We start from the raw sequence: 12957 nt of genomic DNA, 5'->3' as shown, positions 1-12957 counted from the left end.
GAACAACAAAAAAAATTACCTAGTCATTGTCTAGAGCAGTGGTTCTCAACTAAAAGACCCTTTCACAGGGTTTGTCTAAGACCATCTACATATCAAATATTTACATTACTATTCATAATGGTAGCAAAATTACAGTTATGAAGCAGTAATGAAAATAATTTTATGGTTGGGGGTCACCACAACATGATAGGCCAGAGCTTTAGGAAGCTTGTGACCCACTGTTCTGGAGCTATAAGTCAAATGACTATATAAGGCTTTCTGATGGGACCTTATATAATCATGATTTCGTTTCTCATTGAATAATGACAATATCACACTTTCATATTTGGTTCTATGTGAGCCCATACCTGAGGTATGAATTCTAGAGTAAAATTTCTACATATAGGTTATAATCCTTGGGTCTGATGCTAAGGAAGGTTGTTAATTATAGTCAGTATATTTCTTCGACATTGTAATCTATACTCAGCTTCCAATCATCTACTAAATTTTTTTGTAATTTTTTCCACTTTATTTGTCAATACTCAGCATGCTTTGACTATTTCATTTAGTATTTAAAAGGACACATAAATTATCAATTTTTTATGACAAGATATCATTATGTAGCCTTGGTTTTCATGAAATTTTCATTGTAGGTCAGCCTGGCTTCAAATCTACAGAGATATGCCTTCCTCTGTCTCCTAAGTGCTGATATTAAATTGGCACACTATCACACCTAGTCTAAGGCATGTTTTATTAATTAAAATTATTTTATATGTATGGGTGTTTTGTCTGCATGTATGTATATATTATGAATGTTTATTATGTGTATGTGTGTATAGTGAGATCTCCTGGAACTGGAGTTACAGATAGTTATGAGCCATCACATGGATGCTGGGAATCCCAGGTCCTCTGGAAGAGCAACAAGTGCTCTCAGCTATTTACCCATTCTCCAGCCTGAATACATGTTCACTTAAATAAGTATTTTTTTAATCTCTTCCTTATACCTTTTAGTTCAGAATAATAATGCTCAGTACACATAGGCTATCTACTGCTGGTAATGAGAAAATGAATCTGTATTGATTCCAACCAGCACCACTGGGATTCCAGTACCTGGACCAGATGGAATCCTGGAAGTTACCTGAGAAGAGGAACAAAGCCCAAAACCTGGAAGACAGATTTCTGTCTGGATTAGGCTGGGTGCTGAACACAAGGTTCTAAGGAAGAGGAATTACAAAAGGAAGGTAAAGAGTTGTTGCTAACAAATTGTGGGCTTTATGTTCATAGACCCAGGCCATGGCCTTGGAAAGTCTGATAACTATTAACAGAGGACTGGCAAAGGCTGCACAGCATAGAACAGCTCCACACTGCTCCCTTATCTATAAAAAAGACATCCTGCTTTTCTACTAAAGAGCATTTCTTGCTGCCATTTCTCTACTTGATCAGCAACAAACTCACTCCATAACTCTAAATTGATTTTGAGCCACTTACCATGTCTATGAGCCAAAGGAAGTTTTCTCTTGCCAAGCAAATGGAAGACTATGAAAGCGGCTAGATTCATCTGAATCCTGAAGCAATGGGTTCTCAGTTGTTTCCAGTTCTAAACCGGAACGTGGCTGAACTTGGCTTTACTTCTAAGAAAGAAATTATAACAATTCTAAGTAAGCATCATATAAGAAAACACTCACAAGGAGATGCCCAGTGATCAGTGGGAATCTCTACAAGTTTGCTGGTTTCTTCTTTTTTTATTAGAAACAAGCTTCTTTTACATGTAAATACCAGTTCCCTCTCCCTCCCCTCCTCTCCTGCCCCCCCATTCCCAACCCCTTTGTGCTCCCCAGGGGGGGTGAGGCCTTCCACGGGGATCTTAAAAGTCTGTTTTATCTTTTGGAGCAGGACTTAGACTCTCCCCTATATGTCTAGGCTGAGAGAGTATCCCTTTATGTGGAGGGGACTCCCAAAGTCTATTCCTGTACTAGGGATAAGTACTGATCCACTACAGAGGCCCCATAGATTGCCTAGACCGCCAAACTAACATCCTCACTCAGGGGGGTCTGGAAGAATCCTATGCTGGTTTACCAGTTATCAGTCTGGGGTCCATGAGCTCCCCCTTGTTCAGGTGGGCTGTCTCTGTGGGTTTCTCCAGTCTAGTCTTGACCCCTTTGCTCATGACTCTTCTCTGCCTGCAACTGGATTCCAGAGTTCAGCTCAGTGTTTAGCTGTAGGTGTCCGCCTCTGCTTCCATCAGCTACTGGATGGAGGCTCTAGGATGGCACATTAGGTAATCATCAATCTCGTTATAAGAGAAGGGCACTTAAGTTTTTTAACATGTCTCCAAGATCCTAGGGAACACATACCTGTTCCTCATCATCTGCAAATAAAATTTCTTGAATTCCATGAGCATTGAAACATCATCAGTCTAGGCTGTTGCTGCTGGAGCCATCTAAAATGACACAAGAGGGATGCTCACCCCAGGCACACCATTTGAAGCTTTTTCTAAACACTCAGCAGAAAAAAAATCACATTGTATGGGATATCTTTGAACAATGCCCCAATCCATGATGAAGAAAATAAAAAAAAAGCATGTAAGAAAATAACCGCTCTAATGCCACCTGAGATTCACCTCTCCTACCCTCCGTCCCAGCTGCAATACTAATAAAGGCTGGAAGAGCTCCTCTTGTGGATTTTAATCCTGTCCTAGTTGAATAGGGTGGGTGTTTGCAGAATAAAGCCACAGACAGAAAAGTCAACAGCCATTGACAAGAAAGCTTGGAAAGGATATTAACTGCCCCAGGACTTCTCCAGTTCCACAGAATTTTTACTAAAGGGTTCTTCAGAGTGGGTTGCCTTCTCTCATGATCCAATCTCCAGAGCCATGGTGACATCCACTAGTCTTTGGGTTGTGTAAGCACAACCTGGTGAGTGGTTTTTGCACTGATATGCTTTCATTTCAAATGAGATATCTCTTCTTCAGCTTTTATAAGGTTCATATATTCTGTATTGTTAGGTCTGTATGACAGTGGAACCCTTGAAACCCCATCTTTGCCCAGGTCCTAACATGGGTTGTCTTTATCTTTGCAGTTCTAATAAACTGAAAACATGTCTGAGTCAGTAGGAAACAGAGGGATGATTTTCTTTCATTGCATTTGAAAAACAGCAAAGATCATGGTTTTTCTCCTTTTACAAAAAATAAGCCAATGACTTCTTTATAATAGATATCCTGTTTTCCCTTAGGTGTGGCCCTAGAGTCACCCAGGCTGAATTAGTGTTCTTTGTAAAGCTCTCATTAGTGCAAATGGCACAAGAAGTAAAAATGGAACTCCACATGCAGGCCTGTTTTAAACACATAACCATCTGTGCTCATGAGTCATGCATTAAGCTTTTAGGTAATCCTGTCAGCAACAATGCTGGATTTAGGAAGGTGTCTGACCTCAGGCATTAACTAGAAAAATGCCTTGTTCTTTCAGTTCTGTCCCAGCTGAGTACTACCTTTTAAAAAATGAAAAAGGAAAGGAAAAAAAACAAAGAAGAGAAACACACAAAGCATTGGGTACTGTTACAGAAGCACTCTTTCCAAAACACTCAGAGCACATGTGGAAATGGCCCTGTGATCTTCCAGTGTCACTAGAAATTATGCAACTTGAGCATCACTACCACCAGTGATTTCGGCAAAGCTCTAAATCCTCAAATCCAAAGAGATTTTTCAAGTTGCCATTCTTTTGGAATCTAAATGTTTTATCATAAACCTAATCTGAGATAAACCATCATTTGGTGTTTTTTTCTGGCACCATTTTATGGAAGGTTTTATTCTAAGTCAATCACTGTCATATTTATGAGGATTTTGAGCATATTATTCACAGAAAGATATAGTACAAAAGCTACTGATTCCTTAACTTTTATGAGAGTGACACAATATTTATCCACTTCTCTCATATTTTAGTCCTTCTGGTTCTGAATATTGGATCAATTAGAAACAAGCAGTGGCATCTACTTTATCCCATTCCATTTTCTCCAGTGGCAAGGATCATCACCATGCCTACGGTCTTGCCTCAGAGGAAGGCTGGTTCTGTAGAGTGTATACTTGTCAGGTACTGGTTTGTGAGGAAAACAAACTGCAATTGTTTCTGAAAGGGTGATTTCAAACCTATCTGAATTGAACACTGAACTTGTGGAGAAGTATTTGATCAAAGCAGATTTCCAACATCCTCTCAGACTGGTGTGTCAAAGTTGAGTTTGAAAATAGACCTTGATACAACCAATATAGCTTGGAACTCATTTTATATCATTAAACAATAAATTTCAAGTTGTCTTTTGTTTTTTCTCCATTTTTTAATTTAAATTAGAAACAAGATTGTTTTACATGTCAATCACAGTTCCCTCTCCCTCCCCTCCTCCCCTGGCCCCACTAACACCCTACCTATCCCATACCATTTCTGCTCCCCAGGGAGAGTGAGGCCTCCCATGGGGGGGTCTTCAGAGTCTGTCATAACCTTTGCAATAGGGCCTAGGCCCTCCCCTGTGTGTCTAGGCTGAGGGAGTATCCCTCTATGTAAAATGGGCTCCCAAAGTCCATTCCTATGCTAGGGATAAGCACTAATCTACTACAAGAGAGGCCCCATAGATTTCTGAGGTCTCCTCACTGACACCCACATTCATGGGGTCTGGATCAGTTCCATTCTGGTTTCCAAATGATCTGTCTGGGGGCCAAGAGCTCCCCCTTGTTCAGGTCAGCTGTTTCTGTGGGTTTCACCAGCCTGGTCTTGACCCTTTGCTCATCACTCCTCCTTCTCTGCAACTGAATTCCAGTTCAGTTCAGTGTTTAGCTGTGGGTGTCTGCTTCTCCTTCCATCAGATGCTGGATGAAGGCTCTAGGATATCATATAAGTTAGTCATCAATCTCATTATCAGGGGAGGGCATTTAAGGCAGTCATTCCACTATTGCTTAGATGGATATTTGGTGTAATCCTTGTAGATCTCTGGAGATTTCCCTAGTGCCAGATTTCTATTTAAACCTATACTGGCTCCCTCTCTGATGGTATCTCTTGTTTTGCTCTCCTCTATTCTTCCCCCTACACAACCTTCCTGCTCCCTAATGTCCTCCTCACCCCTCCTCTTCTCCCCTTCTCATTCTCCTAGCTCCCTCCCTCTTCCCTCATGTTCCCAATTTGCTCAGGAGATCTTTCTCCTATTCTCCTATTCTCCAGGGAACCATGTTTGTCTCTCTTGGACTCCTCCTTGTTGCCTAGCTTCTCTGGTGGTGTGGATTGTAGGCTAGTAATCCTTTGCTCTATGTGTAAACCATATATGAGTGAGTGCCTACCATGTTTGTCTTTTTATAACTGGGTTACCTAGCTCAGAATGGTTTCTTCTAGTTCTATCGATTTGCCTGCAAATTTCATGATTCCATTGGTTTTTTTCTTTCTGTTGAGTAGTACTCCATTGTGTAAATGCACCACATTTTCTGTATTCATTCTTCAGTTGAGGGGCATCTAGGTTGCTTCCAGGTTCTGGCTATTGCAAATAATGCTGCTATGAACATAGGTGAACAGATGTCCTTGTTGTATGAATGTGCTTCTTTGGGTATATGCCTAAGAGTGGAATTGCTGCATCTTGTGGTAGACTGATTCCCATTTTCCTGAGGAATCACCATACTGATTTCCAAAGTGGCTGTACAAGTTTGCACTCCCACAAGCAGTGGAGGAGTGTTCCCCTTTCTCCACATCCTCTACAGCATAAGTTATCATTGGTGTTTTTTATTTTAACCATTCTGACTGGAGTAAGATGGTTTCTCAGAGTTGTTTTGATTTGCATTTCCCTGATGGCTAAGGATGTTGATCACTTTCTTATGTGTCTTTCAGCCATTTTAGATTCCTATTTAGTTAGAATTGTCTATTTAGTTCTATACCCCACTTTTTAATTGGATTCTTTGGTACTTTGGGAACTAGCTTTTGTAGTTCTTTGTAAATTTTGGAGGTCAGCCTTCTGTCAGATATGGGGTTGGTAAATATCTTTTCCCATTCATTTTATTGATTCTTGGCCTTTTGAACAAAGAACCATTATTTGCTGTTTGTTTGTTTCTTTAACATAAGTAACAATGGAAACAGCAGGTTGCTGTCCTGAGGAAAACCAGTCACTTTCTCATTGTCCAAGGGAAAACAATGAGCTTATTGGAAGTGTTATTAACAATACTGCCAATAAAGATAGAAAGTCACTTGAGGAAGCAAAGGGAAGGTGAGCTGAGGAAAACCAAACAGACACTAAAATATACCTTGTCTTAAACAAAGTGGTGTTGTACACCTGCCATCCCAGCACGTGAGAGGTAGAAGCAAGTTCAAGATCTTCCTTAGATACCCAGCCAGTTTAAGGATGAGCATAACAATTAAACATCTTAAATCATTCTAATGTGTAGCCAGAGTTGAGAACTTGTGGTTTTTAAGTATACAAGTGATACATCATGAGAGTATCTCCAAATCTATACAAATAACATATGAAGTATAGTAAGTAAAACATGACACTGAAGTTGGCCAAAAGCAGTAACTACTAGGGCCTTCAAATACAGACTAAATATATTATTTCTGACAAAAATTTCTATAATAAACTAAAAGCCATTAATTGCAATTTCACTATAGGAAATGATACTAAACTCTGATACACACTTCTCAAGAGAACACATTGCTGAGACCATGAGTATATGCTATGCTACCACAAGGACTGTGCCGGAGGAAGCTTGGTTGCCTAATGCTGAAGATCAAAGACCTGATTTTAATCTGGTGTTTTGGTTGGGTTGGCTGATTGGATGGTTTCACTGTGGTTTCTCCTTTCTTCCTCTAGGTGTATAAGCCTTTCAGAAACCTGCCTAAGTTTCTATTGTTTCTGTGCCATTCTCCTCCTTTCTTCATCATCCTCCATCTTTATTTCTTCTCCCAGTTAAACTGAACAAGAGGACAGAAAACAGACACCTTAGAACCTAAGTGAGAGGATGTGGTGGGGATGAGAATGGCAGAACTTAAGGCATTCATGTAGCTTTGTCCACTGACTCAGACTCTTGGCTCTGTTAGGCAAGTTCTTTTATTTTTATAACACTCTCATCAGGAAGACTAAGTGCAGAAACTAAGCGCACACTGTGCTCCTGATAGAAGACCTGCCATAATGGTTGTCTGGAATCTCCAGCTCAGTGAATACGCTTATCACTGATCTACAGCTACTTATTCTGGGTTTAGCAGAGGAAATTCTTGTACCTGGCTGCAGTTAGCCTGGCAGGGACTGATGTCTTAGTTAATATGAGACTGTCTGTCCTCGCAGGCATCTGCTCCCTCTGCGACCCAACTCAGATCAAGTAGTCCCAGGGGCCAGGTTCTCACTCTGTTCTCACATTCAGCCCTAGGATTCCTACCAATATCAAAGGGTATTCCCACAGGGCAATATGAAAAAGGTCAGACTGGCCCCTCTAATTGAGCAAGCAGGACCACAGGAGTGTGGAAGTTCTGATCCCTTTGAAATGTGCTTGTAACATGTGTGAGCTGGGAGGCAAGAGTCCAGAAAACATCCAGTCATCTGCCCCTTGCCTTTGACAGTTTCATTGTATAATGTCTGTTCAAAAGGAGAGATTCATTTCACCGGATTTAAAATCAAAAAGGGCACACAGTTTACTTACAGTGGAGTATAAAACATATCAGTCGGCATTTTCTGACTTTCTTTGTCCATTGATGAAAGCAGTTTAATGTATTACATATGACTGTCCTCCTCTCCATTACATAGAACCTGATATGAATCAGATCAAAGATGTTGCCAGAAGAAACATTTAGTTTATCTCGTTCTAAAGCTTCATTGCTTGTGAATCCCAAACAGCTTGGAAAATTCAGGCACTTACATGAGGAACAAGAAGATACATGGCTCTGTTATATCTTTAAGATATAACCTCTTAAAGTGCCTATATTATTTCCTTCACATACCAGGGTCAATGTTGATTTGTTGTTATATCTAAGCATCATGGGATTTCTCACATAGACAAGAAATGCAATAGCCCTAAGTAGAATGCTTAAAAGATTCAGAGACCTCATCCCTGTTCTTCTACCCATTTCGATACATGTAACTTAGGAGGTCACTCTCCTCCTACCTTTTCTGTAAAGTAAAAATGATCAAACTGGCTGGATGGTGGCTGCACATGCCTTTGATCTCAGCACTCAGGAGGCAGAGGCAGGTGGATCTCTGTGAGTTTCATACCAGCCTACTCTATAAGAGCTAGTTCCAGGACAGCTTCCTAAGCCACTGAGAAACCCTATCTCGAAAAACAAATAAACAAATAAATTTATAAATAAATAAATGATCAAACTAAATTTATACTACCTTCTACACGAAGTTGTCTTGAAGTTCATAAGAGGTCCTGAACATAAAAGTGTGCATGTCGTCTCTGCTGTCATTGCTATTCTACATGTTAAACCATACTCTCATGTCAGTGGTGGATAGGAAACCTTTGTGGGATGGCAAGATGGCTCAGTGGATAAGGGAGTAGGCTATCAGGTCTTACAATGCAAGTTTGATTCCAAGAATTCACATAGTAAAGGAGACAGCAAACTCCCAAGAATTGTCCTCTGACCTGCACTTGCATATTATGGCATGCACACACACACACACACACACAAGCACGCACACCACAGGGGAGAAACATACATGTACCCATGTACGCTTAAAATAATAATAGTAGTGATGATAAAAAGTAGAAGAGAAATGTGAAAAGTAAACCATCTGGGAAAATTTGAGTTAGTACAGTCCTTTAAGTCCATGTGAACGTCATATAGTCATTGGCTTAAAGAAAGGAAAAAGCAGCCCCTCACATTATCAAGATGAACAAGAAGACTGGAACTCAAGAAATCACTTCCTCCAAATATACTTAAAATAGGAAAATAACAGAATATAGATGATATGAAAAGAGAAACAGAAAAATTGTAGGAGAGAAAAAAGTCAATACAGAAGGAGAAGCAAGAAAGAAGGACAAATAATGTCAGTATTGTTTGATAAAACCTTAGGAAACCACACTGCATACAAATGCATGGAGAGAGAGAGAGAGAGAGAGAGAGAGAGAGAGAGAGAGAGAGAGAGAGAGAGAGAGAGAGAGAGATATTAAACAAAATTATGCCACTTAGGCTGACAATAGACTCCACAAGAACCATAGACTAGCAAATCAATAATACCATGTTGTAGGAACTCATTCAGCCTCATTCAGTCAATAACCTTTGGGGTACTGGTTCATTAAGGCATGGTCTCAGGTGTTACTTGTGAACAGATGGGGGACAGAATGTGCTCATGGGTTCTCTCTCTCTCTCTCTCTCTCTCTCTCTCTCTCTCTCTCTCTCTCTCTCTTGAGTGGTGGCAGTGGTGGGAAACCTCCTTTTGAGTGGTTGGTCAAAATAGTCCAGACGATTGCTGTTGCCCTTGGTGCTGCAGACACTTCACACTTAGGGCACAGGGCTTGTATTATTCAAGCTAGACCTAAACTGAAAGCTTCCTTCCTAAGGTCTAACTTCCATATACTGGAATGTGCTATACAAGCTGCCAAGGAAGAAAAGTAATTAGTAATCCTAACCAGCTGTGACATCTCTGAACCAGAACTATGACTGACATGGCAAAGTACCTATAAAGATCCAATAGTAGTATTAACATGTTGGTGATAAACAACAGCTGTCTAAGTAGACTTAAGGCTCACTCAACAGGAAGGAAGTCATGGCTGGTACCAGAAACCTACACACCTGCTATGGCTAGTGAAGTCATGGAACTTAGAAAATAATCTACTATAGACACTTTGCTAGACTAACATAATTCCTTACCTACATACTGAATCTTAAACTCACTGCCACCCCTCATCTGTAGAGAGAAACTTCTCTCTACAGAAGATGGAGACTATTAAAGAAAGCTGCAACTGAACACAATGCGAAGATGATTGTGGGATGCCCAGCCACAATGGAAGCATCTACAAAGCAGGTCCTACGTCTATGGCTCAGAGAACATGGTAGAAGAGGGGGTAGAAAGATTGCAAGAACCAGATTTCCAGGAAGTTTGCTGTGTGACTGCCTGTTTTAGAAGGAGATGCATAAACATGATCAGAATATTGGCAATATCAATAGATGTGCTAATGTAGAGAAGGGAAAATCTCATGGTGTCCTGCCCGGAGACCCAGAACTACAGAATATTAATGACTGCTGAGAGTGGTGAGATTAACCTCTGCCAGGGATGAGCCCCCTCATTGGTTGTTCAATACCGAGAAAACAGCCCTGAAACCACAAGCACACAAAAAACAGAAATGGGCTTACCGTGTTGTACTTATATATTCATCTGCCCTTCCATCTGTCCATTCATCCATCTGTGTGTGTGTGTGTGTGTGTGTGAGAGAGAGAGAGAGAGAGAGAGAGAGAGAGAGAGAGAGAGAGAGAGAGAGAATAATCAAAAAGGGAAAGCTATGCATTTGAGACAGAAGGAGGACGTGGGAGAGATAACTTGGAGGGGACTGGAAGGTCGGGTATCTTAGTTAAGGTTTTTAGTGTATTGCTGTAACAAAACACCATGAGCAAAAGCAATCTGAGTAGAAAAAGTTTGTTTGATCTAGCACTTCACATCACAGTTCATCACTGAAGGAAGTCAGGTCAAGAACTCAAGTAGTGCATGAAAGAATGCTGCTTAACTGCCTTGCTTCCTAATACTACCCAGGACAGCCTACCAAGGGGTGACACTGCACATAATGGGATGTGCCCTCCTACTTCACTAATTGATCAAGAAAACACACCATAGACTTGCCTACAAGCCAATCCTATGAAAGCATTTTTCTCAAGTATGTTTCTGTCTTCCCATCTATGTCTATGTTTGTGTCAAAGTTGACAAAAAGCAACTAGTACAAAAGGGGGAGAGAAGAATATAACTATATTTTAAGTATATTATATTCTAAGTAAAAGTAAATAATATTTAATAAATAAAATAATTAGTAAATACATAATAAAAAAGTGAACAAATAGACTTCTAAAATAAAATGGAAACAGGCCTTCATCAGTGAAGTCAGATTTAGAGGGAAGTATGAAATAAAGAGAATTTTCCAAGAGGACACCTGGCCCTCAGAATAGCTGAATTGGTGTCAGGAAGATATACAGAAAATTGAGGACTGTGACAGGAAGTCATGGACTAAGACATCTCTGAGGGAGAATATTTCACTTCCAACAGCAAGTCTTTGCCACAGCACTCCTGAGGACATCTGAGAGTGTTACTGACAGTCATCACTGGCTGTCACGTTTACTGAAACTATAGATACATACTGCCCAGACTCTAAAAAAAAGTCATCTATGACTGGGATCTTAACAGCTTTCCATAACTCCCTCAAATTGTGATAGATGAGACACTACATATGTTCCAGTCAGTGCTTCACAGCCTCTATTGTGGGATTCAAGGCAGACAGGAAGCTCCAAACAGTGTATGAAAAGACAGCATGGGCCCCTGATTCGAGGGAAATCCGGGAACCCAAGGCTAGGACTCCTGAGAATTTTGGACTTGAACTAAGAAAATTTTTACTTTGAGGATCTTTAGACCATGGTGCTAATCCCATGTATCTAAAGAGAATGCTTAATTTGCCAAGATTCATTGGTTATCTACTTACAACTTTACGAGTAATAATTTTTATATCTTTTTACTTTGATATTTAAAAAACAAAACCGTTATTCTGCTTCTCTTTGGGCATTTCAAAGCATGTGTCTCCTAGAGTTCCCCAAAAGGCAGACAGATATGAGGACAAAGAAACAGAAAATAGTCCAAGTATCTTCTACAAAGAAGCCAGGTAATGAATGCCATCTGAATGCTGCTTCCCCTGTCAAACCCAACATAGAGAGATGGAGAGCCTGCCTTTTCAGGACAATAAGATTTTCTACCCTTAGCTGTCTTCCTTTGGCTATTTAAAAGATGTCCCTCTATTCTACTGAAAACATTTGCTAACTGAACTGTTTCAATCTGTTGTTGGTCAGACTGTCTGCAGTTTACACAGACCAGAGAACTCATCTTCCCAGGGGTAACTTCTCAGGTGCAAACATTTTATACACACAAGATAGAACTCATTTTTATGATGTGAATTTCCATCCCCCTCCCTGACCCCAGAAACATTAAAATATAGCTACAATGTAGTCTTATTACTTTTATTTGAGAAGTATCTCTTGAATCATTCAGCATGCCGATGAAATCAAGATTGCATTATCTACCTTCTGTAGCCATCATCCCGTAACACACCTCATTTATTTGACAACATTATAAAATGTTTCAAATAAGCGAGAAACTGTGATTTGTCTACTAGACTGAGTTGCACAATGTGTTTTGTTTAAGTGGTTTCATTTGAAAGATTTTCAAAATACACTGAAGAATTCTCTGCCTCTTAGAGGTTGCTGGCCACATTTTTCTCTACTTACATTGCTTGACATTCATGGTCAATACTTTGGACATCTTATTTATTACCTTGCAGAGTTATTTATACAGGAATACTTTCTAACTGAAGAGGGCCAGTTGCCCATGCACAAAAGGAACACAGGCTACTTGCTGCAATGTGTGTTTGCTGCTCGTGAATCCACACTGTGTATCATAAGATGACCATCAGTTGTGATTTCCCACTGAGCATGATGGGTTTGCACTTTTTTTTCTAATACACTATTGTTACCAGGGAACATAGGATCCCTTTGATGGTTTCTTAGCCTTGTAGATAAAAGAATTTAAAAGCAGAAAGTGAATGGGGAAATGATGTAATTATCATCTCAAAAATAGGAATAATTTAAAACAATATAAAAATTTAATAAGAATGGAGTGAGAGATGGCATTTAAATTAATCTATTTAAAGAAAAATGATCAGAAAGGAACCGTCAAGATGGAGGTATAAGTATCTGCCAAAAGGATAGCTAAACAAAAAAGAGAACATTATGCTTTTTTATTTATAGCAACATAGGTAGGAAGTCTGTGAGAAACTAC

The 12957-nt window shown here is 39.9% G+C and overlaps 1 long non-coding RNA gene across 10 annotated transcripts in view; it reads right to left on the bottom strand.

The window, feature by feature from the left end:
* Positions 1–12957, bottom strand: part of Plcxd3 — a 301403-nt gene that overhangs the window by 265781 nt on the left and 22665 nt on the right. For 7 of the 10 annotated variants that reach the window (XR_004768544.1, XR_004768545.1, XR_004768546.1 and 4 more), the window contains 2 exons: positions 2334–2419; positions 1468–1610 (listed from right to left, as the gene is read on the bottom strand). This is a non-coding gene — a long non-coding RNA (phosphatidylinositol specific phospholipase C X domain containing 3). Of the gene's footprint in view, positions 1–1467; positions 1611–2055; positions 2116–2333; positions 2420–4626; positions 4674–7630; positions 10332–12957 lie in introns of those variants that run through there. The other 3 variants (XR_004768551.1, XR_004768550.1, XR_004768549.1) reach the window with 3 other exon arrangements.

Source organism: Cricetulus griseus, chromosome 2 (assembly GCF_003668045.3).
Source record: "Cricetulus griseus strain 17A/GY chromosome 2, alternate assembly CriGri-PICRH-1.0, whole genome shotgun sequence".
Lineage (NCBI taxonomy): Eukaryota > Metazoa > Chordata > Mammalia > Rodentia > Cricetidae > Cricetulus > Cricetulus griseus.
The sequence above is the reverse complement of the archived record's forward strand: the minus strand, read 5'-3'. Positions and strand labels throughout refer to the sequence as shown.